At 44.2% G+C, this 16,817-nt stretch overlaps 1 pseudogene; it reads left to right on the top strand.

The window, feature by feature from the left end:
* Positions 1-16,817, top strand: part of LOC109888872 (WW domain-containing oxidoreductase-like) — a 261,956-nt pseudogene that overhangs the window by 93,851 nt on the left and 151,288 nt on the right.

The raw sequence follows: 16,817 nt of genomic DNA, 5'->3' as shown, positions 1-16,817 counted from the left end.
TAAACCTAGTATCTGTATCAACGCCAAAATTCTGGTGTTGTGACCACTTATACACACATATCAACCATTTTGTTCCAGTTCCTGTACCAGTTCCTGTCCCGGTATGGCCAATAAAGACCTAATGACCATTGGACAGAGCCTAGCTGCACCCAGAGCCAATCACCTCCTTCAGGCAGGTTATCATAGAGATCAGAGGTCAGGCCAGAGGGGGCTAGTTACATTAAACAATTCACTCATCTCTCCCTCTTTGGTACTTAACACCCCCACTTGACCAGAGCTAAGATAGCATTTAGGGCCAGCAGTAGGCCCCTTAAAGACCTTCATTAGGGCTGTGGTTACGAAGATGAGACCCTGGGCTAGGAACTGATGTCTGCTCTTCTGAGGCTGAGGGGCCCTGACCACAGAGATACACAATAAGGACCAGTGGTCTCGCCTTAACTGCTCTTTAAAAACCTTCAGTCTGGGGCTCTTGACCAATTGTGCTATTTTGTGTATTTTTTGGCGCTGATCTGAACTTTTTTTGTACATATTGTTTCTGCTGTCGTTTCCTATGGCCGAAAATGTCTTCTGGACATTGGAACAGCTATCACTAACCTCCATTTGGATGAGGACTTCTACTTCAATGAGTCGGAGGCAATATATATTGATTATCATGGACCAAGCCGAAATCCTCAACACTTGGAGGAGACAGCGCTATGAAGTGAGAGGCACTGGAAGGGTTTGGCTACAGCCCAAGTTACATGTTCTGGATACCTGACGAGACTATGTCAGAGAGTGGATAAATCACCGCTACCCTCTGTTCTATTGGTGAACGTGGAGAATCACTGGAGAATAAACTGTATGAGCTCAATTCGATACTATCCTGTCAATGTGATCTGAAGAACTGTAATATCCTATGTTTCTCTGAGTCGTCCTGAACAAGGACATGATAAATATAAATCTAGCTGGATTTTCTATACATCGGCAGGACATAGAGGATGCGTTGGATGGCTACCCGAACGCTACGGGTTCTGACAGGGTTTACCTGTTGAAACGAACGTCGAATAGACACATGACAAGGTTATTTCGTCTACAACAGCAACACATGCTAAATGACTACGCTAAACTTGCCACAGCTTTGAAATTAGAATTCAGTGGTTCTGCGACTCACAAACACGATAGCTCACTGGCTAACACCGTAAAAAAGCTCGGAACGAACACCCACAAGTTTACTATCATAGGTTTCGTTCAGCTTACTTTGGCCTACTCACTGAAACAGGCATGGAAGACCTGTTACCTTTTAAACAAATGTTCCTGTCGAACATGTATCCTACCTTCATTACCTACTTGGGTCCTGCCGCCCACGTTGGCTTGCCTTTCTTACAACTCAGAGCTTGCAAGCACAGATTTTGAAGCATCAAAAGTTCACAATGCTAAGAGCCCTGGCCACTCGGTTTTGAAGTTCGACCAGGAGCACTCACTCCAGTTAGAGGGTGCATTATCAGGTATTGGAGCGTTGAGAGATGACGCACAACAACAGTTTCTACCATGAAACCATGATTCCAATAACCTCCGCGGTCGAAATAACTGTAAAGTACGTCACCATCAACATGACTACCGCTACAATCGACCTGTTCGCTACGTTCCTGCACACAACCCACAAAAAGTGTCAAAGCACAAGGGTAACAGAGGGGTGAATGACGAACAAAACATAGACCAATGTTCTCCAGAAGTTCCAATACGGGAAGAACTAAAGCGAGAACAATTTGAGAAAAGGGTAAAAGATAAGTCACAAGGACTAGACAGGGAATTACCAGACACCAGGTCCACAGGAATTAACACCCATAGCACGTTAAAGTTAGAATTTCTCCCGCTCTCATTCAAAACCCTATCCAGGGCCCGCTTGATCAAGACACAAGCCCCCAGGCTTTGTCTATGGACTCTGATACAAAGGTGGTGAAGAAAAAGGTCAAACACTTCGTTAAAGCCAAGCCCACTCAAAATCGGAAAAGTTCATCTGCTTCCACCTTGAACAGAAATGGCACATCACGTCGTTGCGAACGACCACTCCATTTTGTGGGGAATATGTCCACTAACCACGAATCTAAACGGCCATACCTGGAAACAGTCATAGAGGACTGCTTAACTTGTCATGCGCTACTTGATTTAGGTGCGACAATATCACTCATCTCGCCCTTGTTCGATGATCTCAGAAGGGCTTTGAAGCCAACTAAACGTTGGTTAAAAGTGGAACGATGCGGCACTACACTTCGAGGGCTCACTCAGACTACCTCGCCTTTCACATTGAGAGTCATGCTGAAACTACACTTCAAGGACGTATCGCTCGTTCACCCTGTGTATGTTACCAGCCTCGAAACTGTAACCCTGCTACTTGGCGCAGACTTGATGGATCGGTTACTCCCATTGATGGATTGGAAAACCAACCAGGTATGGTCACAGGCCGCCGTGCCTTCTCAACTGACCACACTGTCTCCCCCTAACGCTAGCTGCAATGCAGTCATTCACGAGGGGTATCTGTCGAAAGCACCCCTTGGGAAAAAGGGGTGCCTCTTGGGGCAGAATTCGATCAAAGGAGATATTACGATATCTCGACACATTCCATCAGCCAACTTGATTGACCATTCTTTTCATGATTTCGAGCCAGCTGTCTCTGTGAATATGCAACTTCCCTCCTCCTTGCAGTCGTGCAATACGGTAGTTGAGATGAACTCCTCTTGCCCGTCGGACACTTCCGCAAGCACTGCGGCCGTCTCAACAAGAAAAACATTGATGCGTAGAGTGTACTCTGCTTCCGATGATACACCTTCCGCTTTGTTGGGGACTGTCACCCCTTACAATGATACTAATGGCGTCAGTCCAGCATCTGACCCGATGACTCCCACTGGTGAAACACTTTGCGATATCACAAGACCGATATCCTCGTCTCAGTTCACAGGTACTGAAGAGGTTGCCACACGCGGATGCTGTGGTGACTGACATGCCTCGACAGCCACTGAGCATTTTGAAGCACAAACACCAGGAGATTTGGTTGAAAGGTTTACAGCCATTCTCATAACGCGGCCGCTGACAACTCGTACATAGGGTCCGACCTTTTAGTTTGTGCCTCGGACACCAACACCACCCACTGGTGGGGGGGTCCGGAGACACAAAGGGGGGGAATAGTAACCCAGACCCCTGATGAGCCTCATCGAGGCCGGTGGACGGGTCGAGACTGCGGACAACACCGTACGAGGCCGCCAGAGCATAAATCAAATCTAGTTGTAAACTCCCCTTGAGAATAGTGAGGAGCAGACAGGCCCCTAGATGGGGGTTATCTTAGAACATATCTAAGATAGCACTGAGGTGTACCACACTGGTCATAAAGGAAGTCCAGTGGACTTGTCCACCTCCAAAACAAATGGCAACAATAATCATTCCTTGCCATGTGTAGGTTCAACTACAATACAACTAGTAAAATGCTCCAATCATGTGTTCCGATAGTATAATATTTCAGAATAAATCGGTAGGATAACTGGTCCCTTTGAGCACCAGTACCAATACCAGCGACAGTCAGTCTAGCTATAATCAGTAAGAAGGTTAGAGACCTAACCAATCAAATTACCCTTGACAATAGCAACATAGGAGTCACTCAGAGTGCAACACGTGGAAGGGAATCTCCAGTGCACTCTTCCAATGGTTAATAAGGGTCCAAGCAAATTACCAGCCTTAGTAAAGTTGAACATTTACTGCTAGGCCTTTGACTCTACAGCACTCACCAGTTTTCTTCCCAGAAGTCCATAGGTCATCCCTGTAGACTGCCCAAAACTAGTACCTTACAGCTGTAAACTTATCATATAGTTATCAACTTAGGATAGTGCCTAAGCAACACACCAAGAAGGAAAACCATAGATATGTAATTAGAGACAATGGCATGCTAGTCATTTTGCCAGAATATTGGACGCATATAGAATACAGTCCAATTAGATGATTTTTGTGTGAGAACTATATTTTGTATATCTTTTGTTTATGCTTTCATTCCTTTTCGGTTCAGTTCCTTTGACACTTAGGAAGTGATAGAGCCATAAACAAAGTCCCCATACAACCATCACTTAGTGCCACAACTCCGCTCATTGGGGAATGAATGTAATTATATATATTTCATGAGTGTGTGTGCGTTGTTAACATCTGCCTAAGTTACTGCCCAGATCTTCCTATCTGGACGACGACCAGGCTACGGGTCCGGAATGGAGACCTCAAATCCAGACACCCATGGCCCATCCTTGTGGCGGCATGCCCCGCTGTCAGAGAGCCTACCAAGGTAAACCACAAGAGGGGGGACCGCAACGGCGATCACAAACCAGGACATCCCCTGGCCCTCCCGGGGGTACTTTGCAGCTTCCAGGGAACCTACCAAGGTACATCACTAGAAGTGACCGCAACGGCGATCACCAACCGGAAATCAACTGCCATTCTTGTGGTGGACTGCTCCGCTTTCAGAGAAGCCTACCAAGTTCAACCACCAGAGGGGACTGCAACAATGATCTACAAACAGGACATCAAGTGTTCATGATTTTATGTTGATTTGTAACTTGCAGGACAAACAAGATCCAAATCACCAGGGGTGGTACGTCATGACGTTGCCCTCTTTGGGTATAGCAAGCCCCATACCCCTCTCCCTGCCTCCCACTTGCCTACTTCAACTAGGCTGCTGTGGTCAGAGAGAGGTCGTAAATTCCTGAGAAGACCCTGCCACATGGGCACATAGTATAACAGGCAGAGTACATTTTCATATAGCACAAAGGAATTTCTTCCACCTCACAGAACTTGAGGTACGAACAATTTTAATGTTCCGGAGAAAGTATAAAAGATAGGTGAAGAATCCATCTACGAACTGGTCCGTTTGTTACAACTTGGGGAAGCTCATGGGAGACGGTGTGGCCACATTACCATAACGCTGTTTATATAATAGCCTCAGATATGAGGTTGACATCTAATTGTTCTACAACATGAATGAGTATTATACTGTTTACACAATTTTACAATGTGATTTTGGACTGTTTAATGAAGGAAAACTCAAAAAGGGAATTGGAGTTAACTAAATCAGAGGACCGCCCCTGAGCCCAGTTAGGGTCAGGTGTCCTGGGACAGCCCTTTTATGCAATTCCGAATAAAACCCAACTTTGAGAAATGATCACCAGACCATGTTTTTCTCCATTAGGAGAGGACAAAGTTTGTAGACCCTTGCTGAATCTTTTAACCATACCACTTGGTTAAACTCTTAGACTATCGATACTGACAGAATAAGAACAAGTCTTTGATATGAATTACTAGTCTGTATCTAGGAATTCGGTGTCAGTGAATGCGAAGAACGACAACCGCCGAAACATCCATTCTATAACGAAACGAATGAATGTCACTCTGAACTATCCACTATAACCACGACAGAGAGAAAGAGAGAGAGGGAGAGAGACAGACAATTCTACAAAAGAAACAACTTTTCACCAGCGATCAAGATGACACACTGAGCGTAAATATATATATTGATTGTAACTGTTCCCAAATGAGTGAGCATTCATGTGCAAAGGATTACCATTTCAATTGTTATAATTATCACTATGCAGTGACTTCTTAGTCGACCCCCACTTCCCCTTTTGTCTAACAAGCAGCCATGCCGGTTTAGCCCACTAGGGCACATTCTCCTATAATTTCTTGTAACCATATTTACTGTTTGTTTATGCATTTCAGTGAATTACTTAGTTAGTAATAAATAAATTATTTAAGACAATTCATGTATGGATGACTCATATTGAAGACTGGGTTCGTGCAGATAACCAACAATTTACGACATTTGGAATGAGACTAACGTGAGGTAAAGTAAATAATTCATTAATTCGAAGACTAATTGATCAGATAAAATATCTGAAAAGTTATTTTAGGAAATGATAATATATGAATATTTTTCCTTGGTGCCCGGACTTCCTAGTTAATTACAGTTACATGATTAATCAGTTGATCGCGTAATACTAATTACAGAGAATCTTTAATAAAAAGTCTTCAATTTAATGATAGTAAAGACACGACACAATCATGTAACAATTAACTCATTAGGATTTGGGGCACCACGGAAGAAGTTGTTGAGAGAGTTACCTTCTCCCGAATTCACCTATTACATCCATAAAACAGTCAACATATTAATCATAACCTCTTATCAATTCTCATTCTGAACATAGTAACCTTCTTCGATCTGCAAAACGCCCAGCTTTGCTCATTATTCAGTACTACACAAATTGATTTAATGAATTATTTAATAACTAACTAAATAATAACAGAATACACATACACCCTTTACATGAGACAAAGATCCATAGTGGACTGACAAAATATGATGGTTTATTACACTGAGATGGAGAGGGGGAGACAGAGAGAGAGAGAGAGAGAGAGAGAGAGAGAGAGAAAGGACATTTACCATGGATACATTCTAGGACTGTCCTCACATTAATCATATACCTTGCACATAAACCACCGCCCGTTTGGAATAAGACATCATGATTGTATTTACGTGTTTGAATGCTGTTCGCTGTTTCTCTGTCTGAGCTAGCCGTCCTTCGGAAGAATGTTTGTTTGGCCTTTCAGCGGCATGCTTGTAAGGCTCTGATTGTCCGAAAGGGGTCTCCCCTTTCCCGTCCTCTACTTTTGTTCACTCTGGAAGATAACCAGCCGTGTTGATGGTTCCCATTGGTGATAGTAGGATAGTCGTTTAGATTCTCTTTTCTCGATATCTGACGTAGGACAGCTAATCAGCTGTCCCAGTGATTATCTGAGGTGAGCTTCTCGCCTCTTCCTCCTCATGTTGGTATTCAGGATTCGGACCATGATGGACATGAGCTGCAGCTCTTCATCTCTCTGATCTAAAGGAAGGTGAGTTTATTTCTTCACCTCGTGTTGAGGTTGAAAGCTTTAACCATTTCCAACATAACACTTTTCTGGTCTGAAGGTTGATTCCTCTTCCAAGCCTTTATGCACTCTTGGCAAAAAGGGTCATTCTGTCATGCTGACAAGCTCTCTGACCTCACTCGGGGCGTGGCTAGTTACTGTACAAAGGATATCAAAAACGATTATCTCATTAGAAAACTAAAATCACATTCCTATCTTAAAATACTTTCATCATTCTTCACATTCTATTCACATCATATTGGATGAAAACTTGACAGATTAAGGGGTATCCTTTCCAAGTTACATTCATTTTCTACTTTTCCCCGCTGACAATTTCCCAAATCCCCTATGTTAGAATTATTGTTCCGTTACCCACTTTTGGACTTAGAGTTTTGGGCGGGCAAAAGTGTCTGAACAAAGATATTCCTTTGGTTGCTACTAAAGAGCAGAGAGAGAGTTCACTCCTGCTTAAATTTACTACAGAGTGTGTATGGTCGACCATCCAGCAGCTCCCCCTCTCTCCCATCCAATTTGCATACCGCCCTAACAGATCCACAGAGGACGTAATCTCCATTGTACTCCTCTCTCCCCTCTGTTAGGGAGAGAGAGGCCTGGTTACTGTCACCCACCCATCTGATCTGACCCCGTCTGATCCTCACAGGACAGTCATGACACTGTCTAAATGACTATCGCCCCGTAGCACTTTCATCTGTAACCATGAAAACCTTTGAAAGGCTGGTCATGGCTCACATCAACACCATTATCCCAGACACCCTGGATCCACTCCGATTTGCATACCGCCCTAACAGATCCACAGATGATGCAATCTCTATTGTACTCCACACTGCCCTTTCCCACCTGGAGAAAAGGAACACCTACGTGAGAATGCTGTTCTAATGTAAGCATTTCACCATATGGTCTACACTTGTTGTATTCGGCGCATGTGACAAATAATGCCCCGTAGCACTTTCATCTGTAACCATGAAAACCTTTGAAAGGCTGGTCATGGCTCACATCAACACCATTATCCCAGACACCCTGGATCCACTCCGATTTGCATACCGCCCTAACAGATCCACAGATGATGCAATCTCTATTGTACTCCACACTGCCCTTTCCCACCTGGAGAAAAGGAACACCTACGTGAGAATGCTGTTCTAATGTAAGCATTTCACCATATGGTCTACACTTGTTGTATTCGGCGCATGTGACAAATAATGTTTGATTTGTTCATTGACTACAGCTCAGCGTTCAACAGAATTGTGCCCTCCAAGCTCATCACTACGCTAAGGACCCTGGGATTAAACACCTTCTGCAACTGAATCCTGGACTTGGTGGTGAGGGTAGGCAACAAATCATCCGCCATATTGACCCTCAACATGGGGGCCCCTCAGTGGTACCTGCTTAGTCCCCTCATATGCTCCCTGTTTACCCATGACTGCGTGAGTGCGCACGACTCACCATCATTAAGTTTGCAGACGACAACACCTCTTCCCCTTCAGGAGGCTGAAAAGATTCAGCATGGGCCCTCAGATCATCAAAAAGTTGTACAGCTGTACCATTGAGAGTATCTTGACTGACTGCATCACTGCTTGGTATGGCAACTGTTTGGCATCTGACCGCAAGGCGCTACAGAGAGTAGTGCGTATGGCCCAGTACATCACTGGGGCCGAGCTCCCTGCCATCCAGGACCTCTATACCAGGTGGTGTCAGAGAAATGCCCTAAAAATTGTCAAAGACTCCAGACACCCAAGTCATAGAACCGATGCGCCGAGTATGGAACCAACAGGCGCCTGAACATCATCTACCCCTACGCTATAAGACTTCTAAATAGTTAACCAATAGCTACCCGGAATATCTGCAATAACCTTTTTTGTACTAATATCTCTTTTGACTCATCACATATGCAGCTGTTACTGTTTATTATCTATCCCGTTGCCTAGTCACTTTATCCCTACCTATATGTACAGTAGCAGTCAAAAGTTTGGACACACTTACTCATTCAAGGGTTTTTCTTTATTTTTACTATTTCCTACATTGAAAAATAAAAGGGAAGACATCAAAACTATGAAATAACACATATGGAATCATGTAGTAACCAAAAAAGTGTTACACAAATTCAAATATATTTTAGATTTTAGATTCTTCAAAGATTCTTTAAATTCTTCACCCTTTGATTTGATGACAGCTTTGACTTGACTTGATGGCATGCTTCACGGTGGGAACCACACTTGCTGAGATCATCCGTTCACCTACTCTGCGTCTCACAAAGACACAGCGGTTGGAACCAAAAATCTCAAATTTGGCCAGATTTACACCAGTCTAATGTCTGTTGCTCATCTTTCTTGGCTCAAGCAAGTCTCTTCCTCTTATTGGTGTCCTTTAGTAGTGGTTTCATTGCAGCAATTTGACCATGAAGGCCTGATTCACGCAGTCTCCTCTGAACAGTTGATGTTGAGATGTATGGAACATGAACTCTGAAGCATTTATTTGGGCTGCAATCTGAGGTGCAGTTAACTCTAATGAACTTATCCTCTGCAGCAGAGGTAACTCTGGTCAACCTTTTCTGTGGTGGTCCTCACGAGAGCCAGATTCATCATAGCGCTTCATGGTTTTTGAGACTGCACTTGAAGAAACGTTCAAAGTTCGTGAAATTATCCGGATTGACTTACTGTCATGTCTTAAAGTAATGATGGATTGTAATTTATCTTTGCTTATTTGATCTGTTTTTGCCATAATATGGACTTAGTGTTTTACCAAAGAGTGTTCTATTCTGTATACCACTCCTACCTTGTCACAACACAACTGATTGGAAAGAAATTCCACAAATTAACTTTTAAGAAGGCACATCTGTTAACCTCTCTGCGTCCCACCTGGCCAACATCCAGTGAGATTGCAGAGCGCCAAATTCAAATACAGAAATACTCATTATAAAAATTCTGAAAAGATACAACTATTTTCCATAGGTTTAAAGATTAACTTCTTGTGATTCCAACCACGGTGTCAGATTTAAAAAATGCTTTACGGCGAAAGCATACCTGTCACGTTCTGACCTTTATTTCCTTTGTTTTGTCATTATTTAGTATGGTCAGGGCGTGAGTTGGGTGGGCAGTCTATGTTTGTTTTTCTATGATTTGGATATTTCTATGTTTCGGCCTAGTATGGTTCTCAATCAGAGGCAGGTGTCATTTAGTTGTCTCTGATTGAGAATCATACTTAGGTAGCCTGGGTGTCACTGTGTGTTTGTGGGTGATTGTTCCTGTCTCTGTGTTTTGCACCAGATAGGGCTGTTTTGGGTTTTCACGGTTCTTGTTTTTGTTAGTTTGTTAGTTTGTTCATGTGAAATGATTTATTAAAACATGATTCAAAATAACCATGCTGCGCTTTGGTCTGCCTCTCCGTCAATGGAAGAAATCCCTTACAGAATCACCCACCCCGACAGGACCAAGCGGCGTGGTAAACAGCAGCTGCAGCAAAAGCAGCAGCAGGAGAAGGAACAGCAACAGCAAGGTCAGGATTTCGGGACATGGGAGCAGAATCTGGACGACACAACTTGGGAGGAGATAGACAGGTGGGCGGTCGACCCAGGGAGAGTGCCGGAGCCCGCCTGGGATTCGATGGAGCAGTGCAAGGAGGGTTACAGGAGGATGAGGTTGGCGAAGCCAGCACGGCAGTGCGACAGGTACGAGAGGCAGCCCCCAATTTCTTTTGGGGGGGGGGGCAGACGAGGTGTGGTACTAAGCCAGGTAGCAGACCTGAGCTCACTCCTCGTGCTTATTATAAGCAGCGCATTACTGGTCATGCACCGTGTTATGCGGTTAAGCGCACGGTGTCGCCAGTGCGTGCCCATAGCCCGGTGCGCTATAGGGCAGCTCCCCGAAAGTGCCATGCGAGTGCGGGCATCGAGCCAGGGCGTATGGTGCCTGCTCAGCGGGTCTGGTCGCCGGTACGCAGTTTTGGTCCAGGGTATCCTGCGTCGGCTCTGCGTGCTGTGTCTCCGGGGCGCTGGGAGGGTGCAGTGCGTCCTCTGCCTGCGCTCCGCTCGTGCCGGGCAAATGTGGGAGTGGAGCCTAAGGGAGAGGTGCGTGTAGTAAGCACTAGATCTCCCGTGCTTACCCACAGCCCGGTTCAACCTGTGCCTGCACTCTGGAGGGTCCGGGCTAGAGTAGTTGTCCAGCCTGGGGAAGTGGTGCCAAGGTTGCGCACCAGAGCTCCAGTGCTCCCCCACAGCCCGGTCCTTCAGGTGCCTCCTAACACCAAGCCTCCTGAAGGTCTCCCCAGCCTGGTGGTTCCTGTGGCAGCCCCACGCACCAGGCTGTCTCTCTGTCTCCTCCCTGCAGGTGGTCCCGCCTGTCCGGCGCTGCTGCTGGAGTCTCCCGCCTGTCCGGCGCTGCTGCCGGAGTCTCCCACCTGTCCGGCGCTGCTGCCGGAGTCTCCCGCCTGTCCGGCGCTGCTGCCGGAGTCTGAGGCGCCAGAGCCCCTGCCCCTCTGTCCCGAGCTGCCCCTCGGTCCAGAGCTTCCGCCCCTCTGTCCAGAGCTTCCGCCCCTCTGTCCCGAGCTGCCCCTCTGTCCCGAGCTGCCCCTCTGTCCAGTGGGGTCATTGAGAGGGGTGGACATGGTTAGAAAGCCACGGAGGCGGACAATAAGGCGGACTAAGACAATGGTGAAGTGGGGTCCGCGTCCCGCGCCAGAGCCGCCACCGCGGACAGACGCCCACCCAGACCCTCCCCTATAGGTTAAGGTTTAGCGGCCGGAGTCCGCACCTTTGGGGGGGGGGGGGGGGTACTGTCACGTTCTGACCTTTATTTCCTTTGTTTTGTCATTATTTAGTATGGTCAGGGCGTGAGTTGGGTGTGCAGTCTATGTTTGTTTTTCTATGATTTGGGTATTTCTATGTTTCGGCCTAGTATGGTTCTCAATCAGAGGCAGGTGTCATTTAGTTGTCTCTGATTGAGAATCATACTTAGGTAGCCTGGGTGTCACTGTGTGTTTGTGGGTGATTGTTCCTGTCTCTGTGTTTTGCACCAGATAGGGCTGTTTTGGGTTTTCACGGTTCTTGTTTTTGTTAGTTTGTTAGTTTGTTCATGTGAAGTGATTTATTAAAACATGAATCAAAATAACCACGCTGCGCTTTGGTCCGCCTCTCCGTCAATGGAAGAAATCCCTTACAATACCGTACAATTATTTGAGAACATACCCCAGCAGACAAATCATTACAAACAGTAAGCAGCCAGGTAGAAGAGTTACACAAGTCAGAAATAGAGATAAAATAATCACTTACCTTTGATGATCTTCATATGGTTGCACTCAGAAGACATTCATTTATTCAGTAAATGTTCCTTTTGTTCGATAAAGTTTCTCTTTAGATCTGGAAACCTCAGTTTTGTTCACGCGTTTTCTTCAGAAATCCACAGGCTCAAATGCAGTCACAACAGGCAGACAAAAAATCCAAGTTGTATCCATAAAGTTCATAGAAACATGTCAAACGATGTTTATATTCAATTCAGGTTGTTTTTAGCCTAAATAATCGATAATATTTCAACCGGACAATAACGTTGTCAATATAAAAGGTAAACAAGAAAGGCACTCTCTCGGTTGCGCGCATGAAAAAACTCTGTGACACGGCAGGGTCCACTCATTCAGACTGGTCTTACTCCCTCATTTTTCAGACTACAAGCCTGAAACAATTTCTAAAGTCTGTTGACATCTAGTGGAAGGCATAGGAACTGCAATTTGAGTCCTAAGTCAATGGATACTGTAATGGCATTGAATAGAAAACTACAAAAAAAACATCCTACTTCCTGAATGGATTTTTCTCAGGTGTTTGCCTGCCAAATCAGTTCTGTTATACTCTCAGACACAATTGTAACAGTTTTGGAAACTTTAGAGTGTTTTCCATCCAAATCTATCAATTATATGCATATCCTATGTTCTGGGCCTGAGTAGAAGGCAGTTTAATTTGGGCACGCTTTTCATCCAAAATTCCAAATACTGCTCCCTACCCATGAGAAGTTAATTAAATTGCATTCCAGGTGACTACGTCATGAAGCTGGTTGAGAGAATGCCAAGGTTGTGCAAAGCTGTCATCAAGGCAAAGGGTGGCTACTTTGAAGAATCTCAAATAAAACATATATTTTCATTAGTTTAACACTTTTTTGGTTACTTCATGATTCCATATTCGGCAATGTAGAAAATAGTAAAAAATTAAGAAAAACCCTTGAATGAGTAGGTGTGTCCAAACGTTTGACTGGTACTATACATAAGTACCTCAATTACCTCAATCATTATGTCAATCATAAATTACCTCAATCATAAACTCGGTTTTGACTTGTACCTTTTGTATATAGCCAAGTTATCCTTACTCATTGTGTATTATATTTGTATTTATTAAGGATCCCCATGCAGCAGCTACTCTTTCTAGGGACCAGCAACATTAAGGCAGTTATGTACAATTAAAAATATTACATAACATTACATTTCATAACACATTTCACAACACAGTAAGTGTGTATTTATTCCTTGTTATTTTGTTCTACTTATTCCTTGTTATTATTTTTTATATTCTTCAACATTTGTTTTTCTTTTGCTCAGCATTATTGGGAATGACCCGTAGGTTAGCAGTTCACTGTTAGTCTCCACCTGTCGTTTACGAAGCATGTGACAAATACAATTTGATTTGAACAGTTAAGACAGGACAACTGCCTTTCCAAGGTGACTGTGGAGTTCCCAGGCTGCAGCAGCAGCCAATGTTTCCTGGTGATACAGAGGAACAGAGGCCAGGGCTCTGAACTTCATGCTTTATTAAACAGAGAGGAACACTGCCTCCTTATTTACCACCAACCTGTTCTCTGGCTCTGTTATAAAAGTTTGAATTTAAGGCTTGACTCCAAGGCAGCGACACCGGTTACATTTCAGGCGGTGGATTTGGAGTTTATTCTAAAGAGGACTTCTTCATTTGTGTTTAACAACTCTGGCTTCATACTTTTCTAAAGATATATAGAAAGTACAGTATGTAGTATTTATGAAGTGTATGATTTGCATACGTAGGCATTCGGTAGTTAGTGTGGAGTGAGTGTGACTCTCAGTAATGAACCCTGTGTGCGTGCATGTATGTGTGCGTGTGTGTTTGGAGGCCTGAAGGTGAACGTTCACTCCAGTCCTCTCTAACAGCGTTATGGGGAAGACTCATTAGAGCCAGGGATAACAATTCACACATTAATTTTCCAGCATCCAGTTTTTAATTAATCCAGCAGGCAGTCTTAAACACAGGGTACACAAACTGCCCTGGGCCTCATAATGAATTCTAATGGAAGAAATTAAAAATTGGTGGGGTGTGTTTGGATTGTTCGACTGTGTTACTGTGGTTTCGAGCCCGCTGGAGCGACGCTGTCACCGACAAGGATCTCTCACCACTCAGGCCGACACGGCAATCTTCACTTGCTCACACAGCACACACACACACAAGAAGGGGAGGCCCGAAAGATTCCCAGATGCGATGTGTGTATGTGTATATGGTGAGTTTGATTGTATGGAAGTGTGTGAGTGTATGTGTGAGTATGTATTATATTTTTTCTCTCTCTCTGAGGTTGATATGATGACTATTCAAGGTGTTGGTTCTTTCTGTTGGCTGGTGTCGAAATGTATTCATTATCTATCAGTCAGACCATGGGGGAGTAAGAGAGGAACCCCTCTATACCGTATCACTAATACTGTATAGAGGGTCACTAATACCCTGTCAGATCACTCATACCCTGTCTCTGTCTTGTCTCTGTCTTGGCCTACTGAGGCCTAGCAGCTGCACACAGAAATATCACCCGTTTCTCCTTCCCTCCTTTCCTTCCCTCCTCTCTTTCCCTCTCTGCTCCTTTCCCTCTCCACCACTGTTCCCTTTTCCATAGATCTCTGGTTACAGTATGGAGAATAGGCCCAGTGCCTATATCTTGTAATAATGGCCCTCAATGTATCATTGCACTGTATGTCCCTCTCCTCTCCCCGTAGGCCATTCCACATCCTGATATGTAATGAAGCAGTGTGTACCCAGCCCTGGCATCTGACGGAAGATGGCCTGGCAGATCTGCCATCAAGGTCACTTCCTGTTGGTGCAGTGTCTACAGGAAGTGCTGCGATGCTCTGCCCCAGCCCGTGTGGTGGTGGTGTCCTCTGAGTCACACAGGTCCGTATTCACTGACTAAAAAAATATGATTTATAACCAGTGGTTGGAACTGGTTCAGGGAACAGAACCAGGAACGACAGTCATATATTCTGTTCCGGAACAGAACCGCTATTTTAAAAGCATAGGACATTTTTTTCAGTCCCACAAAAAAACGCAACAAAGCACCTATGCCATGCACTCACTGTCACTCAGAAACTTATTCAAGTATCTGCCTGCCAGCTGAAAATCTGTGGGCTACATGCCCCTCCCCCTCTGAAGCATAGGCTACTGTAGCATACTGACGTTACAACCGTGATTCAGAAATTAGGGACAGATTTTTAATTAGAGAAGAATGGATTAACCTATTCAATGCTAGTTAAGGATACTGTAGTTATCAAGTTTCGCGTTTGATTTATTAACTACAAAAAGGTAAGACGCGTTTTTAATTCTGGTGCCACTGCACACACCAGGTTGTTAGCTAGACGTTCAGAGACATTCAAAGTTCCTCCATAAAAGTCGCATCTCCGTAGGTATTCTGTGGGCCTAATTAGGATAATGCATGTCATAAAAAGATGCCCAGCGCATTAAGCCAAGCCTTCTCCTCCACCCTCTCTCGCTTTCTCCCCACCTGCACAATTTCAGTCACGTCTCGCGCCTTACACTTGTCTGTCCATGGCGCATGTAAACAACTAGGCTGTAGCTTGTCTGTCCATGGCGTATGTAAACAACTAGGCTATAGCTTGTCTGTCCATGGCGTATGTAAACAACTAGGCTGTAGCCCGTTCCATAGCAAGCTGCTCTATCCGCACTGATTGGTGAAGTCATCGATTTCAGAGGTTTAAAAAGGAACAGAAAGGAAGGTTAAAAACTAGGCTGGGGCGATACTCCGGCATACGGTATAAACTTTATATTACAGATTCAACCACAAAGACCAGGAAGTTTTCCAATGCCTCACAAAGACGGGCTCCTATTGGAAGATGGGTTAAAAAAAAGGACATTGAATATCCCTTTGAGCCTGGTGAAGTTATTAATTACGCTTTGGATGGTGTATCAATACACCCAGTCACTACAAAGATACAGGCGTCCTTTCTAATAGTTGCCAGAGATGAAGGAAACCGCTCAGGGATTTCACCTTGAGGCGAATGGTGACCAAAACAGTTACAGAGTTTAATGGCTGTGATAGGAGAAAACTAAGGGTTGATCAACAACATTGTAGTTACCCCACAATACTAACTTAAATGGCAGAGTGAAAAGAATGAAGCCTGTACAGAATATATACAATATAATATTCCAAAACATGCATCCTGTTTGGAACAAGGCACTTAAGTAATACTGCAAAAAAATTGGCAAAGAAATGAACTTTTTTTCCTGAATACAAGGTGTTATGTTCTGTAAGGTGTTATGTTCGGGAGAAATCCAGTACAACACATTACTGAGTACCACTCTTCATATTTTGAAGCATGGAGGTGGCTGCATCATGTTTTGGGTATGCTTTGCTTTGCACACAAGAGTGTGCAATAAAAATCGCAAATATAAAATATATTTTGATTTGTTAAACACGTTTTTGGTTACTACATGATGTGTTATTTCATAGTTTTGATGTCTTCACTATTTCTCAACAATGTATAAAATAGTAAAAATAAAGAAAAACCCTTGAATGGTGTTAAAAAAATGGACCGGTAAATCAGCTTAAAAATATATGGGAAGTCTTGAAAATGGCTGTCTAATCAACAGTCAGCTTGGCAGCTTTTAA

This window comes from Oncorhynchus kisutch, linkage group LG4 (genome assembly GCF_002021735.2).
Source record: "Oncorhynchus kisutch isolate 150728-3 linkage group LG4, Okis_V2, whole genome shotgun sequence".
Taxonomy (NCBI): Eukaryota; Metazoa; Chordata; class Actinopteri; order Salmoniformes; family Salmonidae; genus Oncorhynchus; species Oncorhynchus kisutch.
This window is presented reverse-complemented; position numbering and strand designations above follow the sequence as displayed.